This window comes from Erpetoichthys calabaricus, chromosome 11, assembly GCF_900747795.2.
Source record: "Erpetoichthys calabaricus chromosome 11, fErpCal1.3, whole genome shotgun sequence".
Lineage (NCBI taxonomy): Eukaryota > Metazoa > Chordata > Cladistia > Polypteriformes > Polypteridae > Erpetoichthys > Erpetoichthys calabaricus.
Genome location: NC_041404.2, coordinates 110,555,671 through 110,569,978, shown reverse-complemented (window position 1 = coordinate 110,569,978; position 14,308 = coordinate 110,555,671).

The following is a 14,308-nucleotide window of genomic DNA, read 5'->3' as shown; positions in this document are numbered from 1 at the left end:
GTATGAGGAAGTAGGGAGTGGCAGAGAAATATGTAAGAGTTGTACAGGATATGTACGAGGGAAGTGTGACCAAGGTGATGTCTGCGGTAGGAGTGACGGATGCATTCAAGGTGGAGGTGGGATTACATCAGGGATCGGCTCTGAGCCCTTTCTTATTTGCAATGGTGATGGACAGACAAGATTAAACAGGAGTCCCCGTGGACTATGATATCTGCTGATGACATTGTCATCTGTAGCGATAGTAGGGAGCAGGTTGAGGAGACCCTGGAGAGGTGGAGATATGCTCTAGAAGGTAAGTAGGAACAAGACAGAATACATGTGTGTAAATGAGAGGGAGGTCAGTGAGGATGAGGATGCAAGGAGTAGAGTTGGCAAAGGTGGATAAGTTTAAATATTTGGAATCAAATGTGAAAAAGACAGTACAGGCAGGGTGGAATGGTTGTAGAAGAGTGTCAGGAGTGATTTGTGACAGACGAGTTTCAGCAAGAATGAAAGGGAAGAATTACAGGACGGTAGTGAGACCAGCTATGTTATTTGTTTTGGAGATGGTGGCACTGACCAAAAAACAGGAGACAGAGCTGGAGGTGGCAGTTAAAGATGCTAAGAGTTGCATTGGATGTGACAAGGATAGATGTGATTAGGAACGAGTACATTAGAGGGTCAGCTCAGGTTGGACGGTTTGGAGACAAAGTCAGAGAGGCGAGATTGCATTGGTTTGGACATGTGCAGAGGAGAGATGTTGGGTATATTGGGAAAAGGATGTTAAAGATAGAGCTGCCAGGCAAGAGGAAAACAGAAAGGCCGAATAGGGTGTTTATGGATGTGGTGAGAGAGGACATGCAGGTGATGGGTGTAAGAGAACAAGATGCAGAGGACAGGAAGGTACGGAAAAAGATAATCTGCTTTGGCAACCCTTAACGGGAGCAGCCCAAAAGGAGAAGAAGAAATGTCGTAAGTATAAGAAGTAAGACTTCTCATATGTAAACCGTTATCAGAGAACACAGAACAAAGTTAAATGCTATATATGATACAATTTTCTAATCTAAAATGTGCTGGTACAAATGATGTTCTATTTAACAGGCAGGCAGTTTCTAGCCCTTTTTTCTTTTCCCTTACAGGACAGAGCTCCAACTTGAGACAGTTCAAGTCAAGTTGGGGAGCATGCACTAGTGCAGTGCGTTGCTGTACCCACTACACGACAAAACAGCTCGGGATCCCGGTTGGCAACCCCGCAGGAAGACACCAGTCCCACCCTCTGTCTGCCACAACCAGGTGTTATGTAGGCAACTCCTTGGCCTGGTCCGGCCACTCGGGTCCCCAACAATGAGGATCTTATGAGCTGGATCACCCTTGGGGAAACATGCAAACATGGCCGTAGTGCCGTAACTGACGCTCCCTCACAATGCAGGTAATGTGCCTCATTCGGGATTCCATGAGCAACCTCTCATTTGACACAAAGTCAAACCAACGGTACCCAAGGATTTTCCAGAGAGACACAGTACCAAAGGAGTCCAGTCTTTGTCTCAGGTCACTGGATAGCATCCATGTCTCGCAACAATATAGAAAGACAGGAAGCACCAGGACTCTAAAGACTTGGACCTTCGTCCTTTTGCATAGATATTGGGAGCACCACACACCCCTTTCCAGCGACCTCATGACCCCCCATGCTCTCCCAATCTGTCTTATTGACTTAATAGGAAGAGTCACAAGAAACATGACTGTCGTTGCCAAGGTAAGTAAACCTCTCGACAAGGTCGACACTCTCTCCGTAGACAGACACACTGCTGATGGCTGTGCCCAAGAGGTCATTAAAGGCCTGGATCTTGGTTTTTATCTAGGTCACTCGCAAGCCCAGACACTCAAACTTCTCGCTCAGTCTCTCGAACGCCCCGATCAGAACATCCATTGACTCCACGAAGATCACAGCATCGTCAGCAAACTCAAGATCAGTGAATCTTTCTTCACCAACAGATGCCCCACAGCCACTGGACCCCACGACCATACCCAACACCCAGTCCATACAAGCATTGAACAGAGTAGGAGGAAGAATACACCCCTGACGAACCCCAGAATCAATTGGGAAAAACACAGAGGTTCTGCCTCCACTCTGCACAGCACTCACAGTAGCAGTGTTCAAGGGGATCCTGCGAACCCTCAGGATGTCCCACAGGGTAGATCGATCAACTGAGTCGAACGCTTTATGAAAATCGACAAAGGCTGCAAAGAAACTCTGCTGATATTCACGTTGGGAATCCTCAGTGCCTGGATGCGGTCGATAGTAGACTTCTTAGGCATAAAACCAGAATCTTCCGGTTGCTGGTAGGTGAGCAAGTGATCATGGATCCTATTCAGGACAACCCTAGCAAGGACCTTACCCGGCACAGAGAGCAGTGTTATGCCCCTGTAGTTGCCGCAATCCAGGCGATCACCCTTCCCTTTCCAGATAGGGACGACAAGTCCTGTTTTCCAGGCAGTTGGGATGATGCCAGTCTCCCAAATAGAAGCAAAGATTGCTTGCAATGCCAGGAGGACAGCCTTACCACCAGCCTGGAGAAGTTCTGCCCGGATACCACAGATCCCTGCAGCCTTTCCTCCCATCAGCTGGTCCACCACCTGTGCAATCTCAGTGAGATTGGGTGGTTCACAGCAAATTGGAGGATCAGCCTCAAGAACCGTGGACCCAGAGATATCCAAAGTTCTAGCCGAAGGATCAGCTTTGAACAACTGCAAAGGAAGTAGGGGTCACAACTGCAGTGTCATCCGTAAGGACCGTTCCATCAGCTGCCCTGACTGCGACTCTCCGAGGAACAGATTCGGATGTGCGTAATGCTTCGATTCCTCTGTAAGTAGGACGTGAGTCACTAGACCACAGATGGTGTGTCATTTGCTCACAGATTCCTCTTACAAACACCTCTTTATCTGCCCTCAGAGCCCTCGCAGCCATCCTTCTCAGTTCCCGGAACAGACCAGAGTTGCCATTGAGCCGTGTGCTGCGACTCCTCTTGATGATATCCAGGGTGCCCTGCGAGATGAAACACCTCCTTCTGGGAACACCGGTAACACCAACACAACCCACACCAACCTTCAGGGTCTTGTCACGGAAGGTCTCCCACATCACATTAGGATCGGCAGTCACACCCAAATCTGCAAGTTCCTCACACAAACTGCATGCAAACTTGTTAGAAGCAGCCTGGTCTTGGAGTCTGGCCAAGTCCAGGCTAATTTTCCTAGTAGGTGGTAACCTGCTGGACCTAAGCTGGATCCTAAGAGTAGCAACAACAAGTCTATGGTCAGAATTCACAAACTGGGCACTTCTGTAGACCCTGCAATTTGGCAAGAGCCTCCAGTGCCCACGAGGATGTGATCGATCTCCTTCACCGCACCACCAATATTGGATTACCAAGTCCAACAATGTGGTTCTGGGTGCTGGAACCAGGATCCAGCAATTCGCAGCCCCTGACATTTTGAAAAGTCAAGGAACATGGAGCCACTTTCACCATAGTCACCAGACCCATGGGGACTGAGACAATCATCATAGCCAGCCCTGTCAGTGCCAGTGGCTGCATTGAAGTCACCCATGACCAGAGGAGTGTCACCTCATGGGCACTCATCAGCCACCGAGCGAAGCTGCGAGTAACATGTCTCCCTCGCTGAGACGTCACTTACCACAGTCGGAGCATACACTGAGACAACAGACAAGGCACCCAGGGAGTCTCATAATACGCTCGTTGAAAGGAGTGACATCGGACAGCATCAGAAGAAGCCACTCTGCTACAGCAACAGCTACTCCCCGAGTATGACAGCCATCAGACCGACCAGACCAATAAAAGTTGTATCCACCCACAGAGATCTGGTCAGTCCCCGGTATGCGCACCTCAGAGAGTGCCGTCACTGAAATGCGGAGCTCCTCTGACAGCAGAGGAAGATGATCATCTTGCCGGAGAGACAAGACGTTCCATGAGGCTACTTGTATGGGCCGCCTCAAATTGGGACCCGAGTGCTGCCGTGCAGTGGGCGATGCCTCAGCACCACACCAATTCTGATCCCCAACAGACCTGACCCCATTGGCTCTCCAATGGTTTCGACTCTTCCGAGGATGGGGTTCATGAGGGCTTTCCCCATCCCCTTCATAATGCGAGCAGCCTTCCTATGGGCGGCTGCAGCAGAGCTACTCCCGCGGAGAGCAAAAAGGAGTCTTTTCTGTCGTCTTGGAGCTGTGTGAGGTTTTTTTACGGTAGCTGGAGTGCCAACTTAAGACACGCACCTTTAAACCTATATGACCAGTGCACATTACCTTTTTGTTGAATATCTTTTCTTGACCTTTGGATATCCCATACATGAAATGATGTATCCTCAGAGACTCCAACACTTTATCGGCCTTCTCTTTATTTTACACCTTGTACGACAAATTTCTTTATTTATAGTCCCTTACCTCTTAACTTCATTTTAGTCACAAATAGCCAAAGGCCTCAGTTTTACTGTTTACTATGTAAAAATGACAATAATGACCATATAAACCTATATAAATTTATATTTTATATATCATCTTTACTGATTATCTATCTATTATATAGTGTCTTTCATATCTATCTATTATAGAGTGCTTTTCATATCTAAGGACAGGACTAACAAAGTGAAGTAGTTTTACTCATTGATAATGGAATATAGTAATGCATTGAATGTTGATTATAATTAATAAGACATTAATAAGAATTTCACTGGACTCTGTACATGAGGGAATAATGACCCTGCAAACATATAAACCTACTAACCCATTGTCTACAGTTATCACAATACTTTCCTGTGGATTCTTTGTAAAACAAGTAGAATAGTCCTCACCTTGAAAGTTTCAGTATTAAATAAACATCAATTTATATTCTGTTCAGAGTATGCACATACTGTATAATAAACTTTTTCTGCTTCGACATTCTTATGAATTGTACATGAAGTTTACCACTTGATAATTGTACTCATGTTAAACAGCACAATAAAAAGTGTTTGTTTACAGCGATGTAAATGCATTCGGGGGTTCAGGTACAAGAAAGGAATGTATACAAGGCTAATGTCCTGAACCAATTTTTTAATGAATTTTCCCTCTCACTGCCACCTTCTTCCAATCACCAGTCCCCACATGTCATTCATACTACATTAATAACTGTCCAAAGCTAATGGCCAAGTGATGTGACAACTGAGGAGGATGAACACAGGAAAAGCCACAAGACCAGATGGAGTAAGTTTTCAAGATCTTAAGGCCTTTGTTGACCAGTTTCATGGTTTCTTTTGTTGCTTGTTCAGTCTGCAAAGAGTGCCACTGTTATGAAAAACTTTCTACATTGTTCCAGTTCCAAAGAAGGAAGGCACATCTTCACCTAATGACTACAGACCAGTGGCACTTATGTCTCACATCATGAAGATCTTTGAGAGGCTGGTCCTGGACTATATGAATTCTCTTGTGAAAGACCACTTGGAACTACTACAGCCTGTCTTTCAAACAAAGATTGCAGTGGAACATGTGTAATAAGTGTATATGTTTAATATGTCACTGTGCTCTGTACAAATATTTTATAAATCTACTTTTCTTTCTGCTCATATGCACAGCTAATACAAAGCCAGATTTAGCATAGGGGTTCATCATTTAGAATTGCTAGGCAAGCATTAGAAGACAAGACAGGAACAACTGCGAAATGAGCATTGTATACTATTTTTGTGTGTCAAAGTCAGCATGAAACTGTATTCTCTTTGTCTTGTTTGGAGTGGCATGATTCACCAAAGTGGGGGTCTGCACATGAAGAATCAGTATAAAGCCTTGGAACATTGCCCGGCACACCTTTGAAGCCGACAGACGGATGGGAGATAATGTCATCTGATCTTGAAAATCTTTTCAACGCAGCAACAAAAATGGTAGACTCTACACACTGGGCCCCCACTCCCGAACCCTGAACTGGGTTCTTGTCATGGCTTCCTTCATCTGTTAATGCTACATAAACCGTCATTAAAGAAAGCTAATTTATTTCTCCTATGTAATTTCTTACCGCTGTATCACTAAGGGAGGAGTATCGCCTTTTAAAATCATATCTATATAGTTTCAGGTTATGTAACATGCCGCAATTAAAAAAGAACTTATTCCAACAGGGGAGCTAGCGTCCCCTGCTGGATACAACATGCAATCATCTGTCTACACCACAAGGCTTTTTCTCATTTAAACAAAGCTATCTGCACTGTGACAAACATGTGTTTTTTGTTTTTTGACTTCTCTAGTGTCTTCAGTACCATCCAGCTGTCCATGTTAAGGAATACATTTAGGGATATGCAGGTTGATGAGCCTATGGTGTCCTGGATAATGGACTATTTGTTTTGAAGACTGCAGTTTGTGAGACTCAAGGACATGATACTTTACTAATCTGTGTCCCTGATATGGATGTGAATAACACTGGAGCACTACAAGGAACAGTCCTGGATCTCTCACTCTGTAGAGACCACCAGGACATTTCACTTGTCATAATTCTCTGATGATTCTGAACTTATGGGGTTTATAGGAGTGTAGGAGTCAGGTTTGTTTCTTGGTCCAGAAAGAGTTGCCTGCAACTTAACATCAACAAAACCAAGGAACTGGTTATTCATTTTTGCCACACCAAAGAGCATCATTGTCCGGTCCCTATTCAGGGAGAGAATGTAGAGGTGGTCCACATCTACAAGCACCCGGGGGTCCACATTAATGACAGGTTGAACTGGTCTCCAGAAGAACTATATAAGAAAAGGCATAGCAAGCTCTTTTTCCTCAGGAGACTGTGTTCCTTTAATGCACGTAATGACATCCATCACATCTTCTACAACTCTGAAATAAAAATTGTGATTTTCTATGCTGTGGTTTGCTGAGCTGGTAACATCACTTCAAGAGATGTCCATCATATGAACAGGCTGATTAAAAGGGTAAGCTCAGCTATAGGATGCACTCTGGCTTCCTGGAAGTTGTAGCGAAGGAGAGATTAAAAACAAAACTAAGTGCCATTATGAACCATGCTGCACATCCTCTTTCTAACACAATAACACTGAGGACTTTCAGGCAACAAATTATTCAGCTGAAGTGTGTTGAGAAATGGATAAACAGTAATACGTTTGCATAATGTGTTGCTGTGAATGTGACTGCCAAGTCAGATGTTTTTTTTTTATTCTTAATCATTTTGGTGTGTGTTTGAGAGGGGTTTGTTGTTTGTCATAATATAATAACATTTATTTATTTACTGGGCTTCTGTAAAAAAAAGGTTATATTTCCCAGGGACAAATAAAGATCTATCTATCTATCTATCTATCTATCTATCTATCTATCTATCTATCTATCTATCTATCTATCTATCTATCTAAACATTGTTTCCTCACCTCCTGCAACACTGGTTGTGTTTAAAACCTTGTTCTTAAAGTACTGATCAAAACTAGAAATAATATATTCTGTGTGCATTGCACTTCAGTGTGATGAACTGTTTCTTATAACTTTAATGTGCATGGTCTGTAAGGCACATTTATATACACTTTTGTTAAAAATATCTTTTGTATGCACAGTCAATGTATGCAGTTCTCTTAGCCTTGAACATGGCGACAATCTCAATATGCTATGATTTTTATTAAACATGCGATAAGTGACACTTCAATAAACAGAAAATTTCAGAGCAAACCTTAAATTGTTCTTGTGGACAAAAAAAGATATAATTAAGTATTAATGTCCGGATATTAATTTTAGGAAAGATGGACAAGTACCCCTTTTGTAAGGTACTATACATTATCAATACATTTTATGATTATTAAAAACCTTAAAAAGAAAATCTTGTCTACCTAATTTTTTCTGCTAGTATATACATATTGAAAGTTGTTTTATGCCTGTAAATGGGAAATAATCTACAGATAAATTAGTTTAAATAATTTCTGTAGAGCAATCAGTAACAAAAAGAAACACTGTGAGGCACTGATACAAAGCTTAATGTACTTCTAAGAGCAAACAGTTGTGTTAAGTGCAATATAAACAGGTTTTTTTCATATTTTCTTTAACAGATTCGATATAAAACAGATATATTTTAAATAAAATTCTTACAACTTCCTTAATCCGAAGATTGGAAACAGCCCTGGACAGGGTTGTGGTCTATTGGAGAGCCCACTTAGCTCACTCACACAAGCCAATATGGAATCTGCAGTCAAAATCACAGACCCTTCACTGGGGATGTGGAGCACCTGGAGGGCACACTTCAGACAGGCAAGGGGAGAAAGCATGAACTCCAGAAAGACAACAATCCAGCATGAGATCTAAACCCAGTGCAAAATCACCAAACAGTTAATGCTATGTACAGTATATGCAATGCAATGATTTGTCTTTCAAAGCAGCGTTAATTGCAGTGTTCAGTTTGTATTATATTGTATATGAAATCAAAATGCAGTGTCTATGCTATTACCTTTTAATCCATACAATACATTCTTTTATTATAGTATTTAACATAGAAGACTCTACAAAAATATGTGTTTCATTATTTTCCATCAATTCAAGTTTCATAAAACTTTAATTAAATATAATTTCTAGAAGTGTTAAAATAATGTGTGGTAAATATAGAGTATTTATGTAAATTGTAAGGAACATGGCCTAATGGAAAAGGCAACAGGTTTGAAATGAGGAAGTCTAGGTTCTATTTCTGAACCTGGTCACTTTTCTGGCCAGAACAAATAAATTGATCTGTTTCTGCCCAAATGATTTAAAACATATAAGGTATGCAATACTATACTCATCTGTCCTCAATCAGGGTTTAGAAAATGTTAAAGACACTCCATATAATAAGGATACAGTAATGGCTGTAAGTCAGATGTAGAGTTTTAAATACTTTCCATCATCCCACACCCTTTAGAAGGCAACATGAGTAAAGACATTAAAATCAACCCAAAACAAACGGGGTACATCTGAATAATTTGGATGAACCTCACATTTAGGATGTCATATTTAATAACTCACCAGGTAATATGGCAGTTTAGCACAAGTGTATGGATTAGAGCTGGATCCTGGCCATGAGTGCTGCTATCATGAAGCCAGTAATAATTTTAGCCAATCTAATCCTGCAAGATCTTTAACTGTAATGGTAAAATACACAGCATATTTCATCCAAAGGGTTACTGGTCCCCAAAGCATCAGTGAGTCAGTTTGTTTAATATGAATTGTTAATTAAATATATTCCAACCAAGGACCTTGGCAGTAATAAAAAAGATCTTCTTGTTTGAGTTGAGCAATTTGATAATGAAAGCCAAACAAAGAGTGGAAGGATGGGAGCACAGTTAATACAGCTCAGACTCCTGAAGATTTATCACTTCTTTCTGTGACGCAAATTGTCTTAAACCATTTTTGTTGTATGATGCAGTTTTTGATTCTGAAAAAATAATCCTGAGATGCTTGATTTTTTTGATGGTGAGATGTAAGAGAAGGCTTTGTAATTTACGTATTAATAATCTATCTATCTATCTATCTATCTATCTATCTATCTATCTATCTATCTATCTATCTATCTATCTATCTATCTATCTATCTATGGACAGGTGCTTCAATTTTGCAGTGCTCTTGGCCCACCTTTGCTTCATGTATGTGCAAGTGAAGCCTAATCTTTTCAGTTCCACCTCAGGGCTGAAGGAATAAAAAAAAAGTTCAAATGACATGTTGCTGTGAATGTGTTCCTACTGTGAAGCCCAAATAGCATTTTCAAATAAAGATGGTTTCATGCATGGATGTATGTGTGTGCAGGTGCGAGAGAGAGCAACATACACAGAGGCAAATCTGATGTGGTTGGTGGAGTATAAAATAAACACTTTCATAACAGGTAGAACATAACAAGTGTGCTTTTATCCGAGAATAAAACTGAATTAAAACAAATTGTTCAAATACCATGTTGCTGTGAATGTCCGTGTGTGAAGAAAACTAACTCCATAGACACCACAGTGTCTGTTTGCTGAACAAGATACCAAGAAGAAATAATTCACTCACATTTGTGTGTCTGCTTTTATCTCCTCACTGTTAACTTTTACAAGTATCATAAAGTTACACTGACTGTTACAGACTCAAATCAAATATATGTTTTTATTAAATAATAATAACTCGCTACTCAAAGCACTTTATGCTGGGAGGACTCAAGATACGAACCAGTGATCTCCTTAATATAAGTCAGCAATGTTACCCATGTGCCACCTGCATGGATCTGTGAGAGAGCAGCATTACCACTGTGACACCTGTGTGGATATCAGATATAAGCAGTTGAAAATGAAACATGCAAACACGCGCATGCATGCAAATGTCTTTATTTTGCACCAACTGATATTTGGACTTCAGTTTTTACACATTCACAGCAACATGCAATTTGAACAATTTATTTTTCTTCGGTTTTACTCTTGAATAAAAATATACTTGAATTTGTTACACCTTTTATGAAAGTTTGTACAGTAATCCCTCACTTATCGCGGGAGATAGGTTCCAAGGCCGACCGCGATAACTGAATTTCCGCGAAGTAGGGACACCATATTTATTTAATTATTTAACGTGTATTTGGATGTTTTTAAATCCTCCCTGTATTGTTTACAACCCACCATTTACTCTATTAATAACAGGGACAACTGCTAAGCAATATGAAATCGGTAGATAAGTTTACACTTACTGTATAGCGAAGTACACGTAGCTATATATGACGTGATGATGGTGATGAATATGCTGCGCAGTAAAAATGATGACGATGAAGGTGATGATGACTTTTACTGTGCAGCCGATGACTGTATTTAACGTCTCTTCAGACGGCAGTGCCATTTCCTGGGGCACCTCCTCCACGGTTTCCGAAGGTGTATCCGTAGTAGTAGTAGTAGTAGTAGTAGTAGTAGGAACTGGCTCTTTTCTGCGAGGCTGTAAAAACATTGTGATCGGCATTTGCTGCCACTGCTTCTTTTTCCGGTGGAAGAGCAACTTGTAGGCGGTCATGACGTCGTCGACCTTGTTGCAAAGATTCCTAAAGCAGATTCCATCCAGACTACTTACTGCCTTATCACGTCCACTTGCAACTCGTTTTGCGCCCTGGTTAAAGGACACTGCGGCCGTAGATCTTATATGCTTTTCCTCCTTTTTAAATAAAAAGAATCGTGGACTCATTGATGCTGTAATGGTGTCCTGCAGCGGTGTAGCTGTTCCCTTCCTTCAACATATCCAAAACTTTTACCTTTTCTGCAATCATTTGCATCTTCTGTTGGCACTTGGACACGGCCCCTGAAGCAGGAGCACGTTAATGCTGAATGAGTGAGATGAGACTTCCTGGTTAATGCAGCACTCCGTCGCTGAGCCAATCAGCAGCACACAGGAACTTAACTGCGTGCTCTGATTGGGTAGCTTCTCAGCCATTCGCCAATAGCATCTCTTGTATGAAATCAACTGGGCAAACCAACTGAGGAAGCAAGTACCAGAAGTAAAAAGACCCATTTTCCGCAGAAATCCGCGAAGCAGCGAAAAATCCGCGTTATATATTTAGATATGCTTACATGTAAAATCCGCGAAGTCGTGAATCCGCGAAAAGTGAACCACGAAGTAGCGAGGGATTACTGTATTTGATATTTGGATTTCAGTCTTTACACTGTCTACACTTCACATCAACATTATGTCATTATTACTATAATATTTTGAAAAAAGTTTATGTTTTAGCTATGTGTTTGACATGTCTTCCATCCATCCATTTTCCAACCCGCTGAATCCGAATACAGGGTCACGGTGGTCTGCTGGAGCCAATCCCAGCCAACACAGGGCACAAGGCAGGGAACCAATCCTGGGCAGGGTGCCAACCTGGACACACACAAACACACCCACACACCAAGCACACACTAGGGCCAATTTAGAATCACCAATCCACTTAACCTGCATGTCTTTGGACTGTGGGAGGAAACCGAAGCGCCCGGAGGAAACCCACGCAGACACGGGGAGAACATGCAAACTCCATGCAGGGAGGACCCAGTAAGCGAACCCGGGTCTCCTAACTGCGAGGCAGCAGAGCTACCCACTGCGCCACCGTGCCACCCTTGACATGTCTTGCCTCACATATCATAAATCCATCCATCCATCCATTTTCCAACCCGCTGAATCCGAACACAGGGTCACGGGGGTCTGCTGGAGCCAATCCCAGCCAACACAGGGCACAAGGCAGGAACCAATCCTGGGCAGTGTGCTAACCCACCGCAGGACACACACAAACACACCCACACACCAAGCACACACAAGGGCCAATTTAGAATCGCCAATCCACCTAACCTGCATGTCTTTGGACTGTGGGAGGAAACCGAAGCGCACGGAGGAAACCCACGCAGACACGGGGAGAACATGCAAACTCCACGCAGGGAGGACCCAGGAAGCGAACCCAGGTCCCCAGGTCTCCCAACTGCGAGGCAGCAGCGCTACCCACTGCGCCACCGTGCCGCGAATTAAAAAACAATCCTTGTCAATTATTTCATTGCATGGCTTGCTACTGCTTTAACTCTGCCATGTCAGGTCATTCTCATATCCTAGATTTATTTTCTTTTCTAAGGATATCATCCAAATGATTTGAAGTCTAAAACAGATAAGTAATTCTCAGTGCTTCACTTTTTTCTCTTCACTTTCCTTCCAAGTATTTAATTAAACCAAATAGTGCGTGATAAATACACACAGGTGTAAATGAAAACAAGCTAAATGGAGAAATGCTGGTCTATTTTGTCATTTGCATGGTATTGCTAATTAGGAGCAATTAAAAACCAAGAATACAGTTGTTTAAGACTAAAATAAGCAATAAGGGTTCAAAATCTTAACGAGCGAGACAACTAAAGTGAAGCTGAAGTGTTACTTGAGCAATAAGGGCTTCTTATTAAGCAATTGGGTTGGAGCAAAAACCTGCAGCCACTGCAGCCCTCCAGGACTGAATCTGCCCACCCCTGACCTATATAGTTCTTTACAACTCATTGCTAGTTAAAATCTTACATGCAGACTTGAGCTGGAAGTGAGAATAGAGAGAATTAGTGTTAGGAAGGGCATACAGTTGGCTGAATGGGGTTGATGAGTGTAGGCTGATTGCTGCTAATTGACCTATTTTGCAAAACAAATGTGTGGGCATTTGGCACAGTGATAAGGACATACGAATTTCTTTGCGTATGTCAGGAAAATTAGGGTGATCAGGGAGAACAAAATTTTTTGTAGGCTCTTAAGGAACTCTGCTGAACCCTTGTTGATTTTCGTAAACTGTGGAATATCCTGAAACTTCACGGGATCCCTGGTACTGTGAATGCTGTGCAGAGTGAAGGCAGAACCTCTGCATTTTTCCCAGTTGATTCAGGGGTTTGTCAGGGGTGTGTTCTTGCTCGTACTCTGTTCAATGCTTGCATGGACTGGGTGCTGGGCAATGCCGTGGGGTTCAGCGGTTGTGGGGCATCTGTTGGTGCAGAAAGATTCATTGATCTTGACTTTACTGATGATGCTGTGATCTTCACGGAGTCAATGGAGGCTCTGATCGGAGCTCTTGAGAGACTCTTGGATAAAAACCAAGATCTAGGCCTTTAATGACCTCTTGGGCACAGCCATCAACTGTGTGTCTGTCTGTGGAGAAAGTGTCGACCTTGTTGAGAGGTTTACTTACCTTGGCAGTGACATTCATGCCTCTGGTGACTCTTCCTATGAAGTCAGTAGACAGATTGGGAGAGCATGGGGGGGTCATGAGGTCACTGGAAAGAGGCGTGTGGTGCTGCAGATATCAGTGCAAAGGGATGAAGATCTAAGTCTTAACAGTCCTGGTGCTTCCTGTCTTACTATGTGGTTGTGAGACTTGGCCACTATCCAGTGACCTGAGACCAAGACAGGACCCCTTCGGTACTGTGTCTCTTCAGAGTATCCTTTAGCACCACTGGTTTGACTTTGTATCGGTTGCTCACAGAGTCCCAAATGAAGCACATTACCTGCATTGTAATGGAGCATCGGTTACGGCACTATGGCCATATAGTGCATTTCCCCAAGGGAGATGCAGCTCACAGGATCCTCATTGCTGAGGACCCAAGTGGCTGGACCAGGCCAAGGGGATGCCCACATAACACCTGGCTGCGAGAGACAGATGGTAATTTCCAAAGGGTGGAACTGGACTGCGTGTCTGCCTGGGGGGTTGCCAACCAGGATCCTGAGCTGTTTCGTCATATGGTGGGTGCGGCAATACTCTGTACCAGTGCATGCTCCCCATCCTGACCTGACCTGACTGGACCTTTTAGGGAAATTAGTTAAGCAACCCATTAACTGATTTTTCATTACACA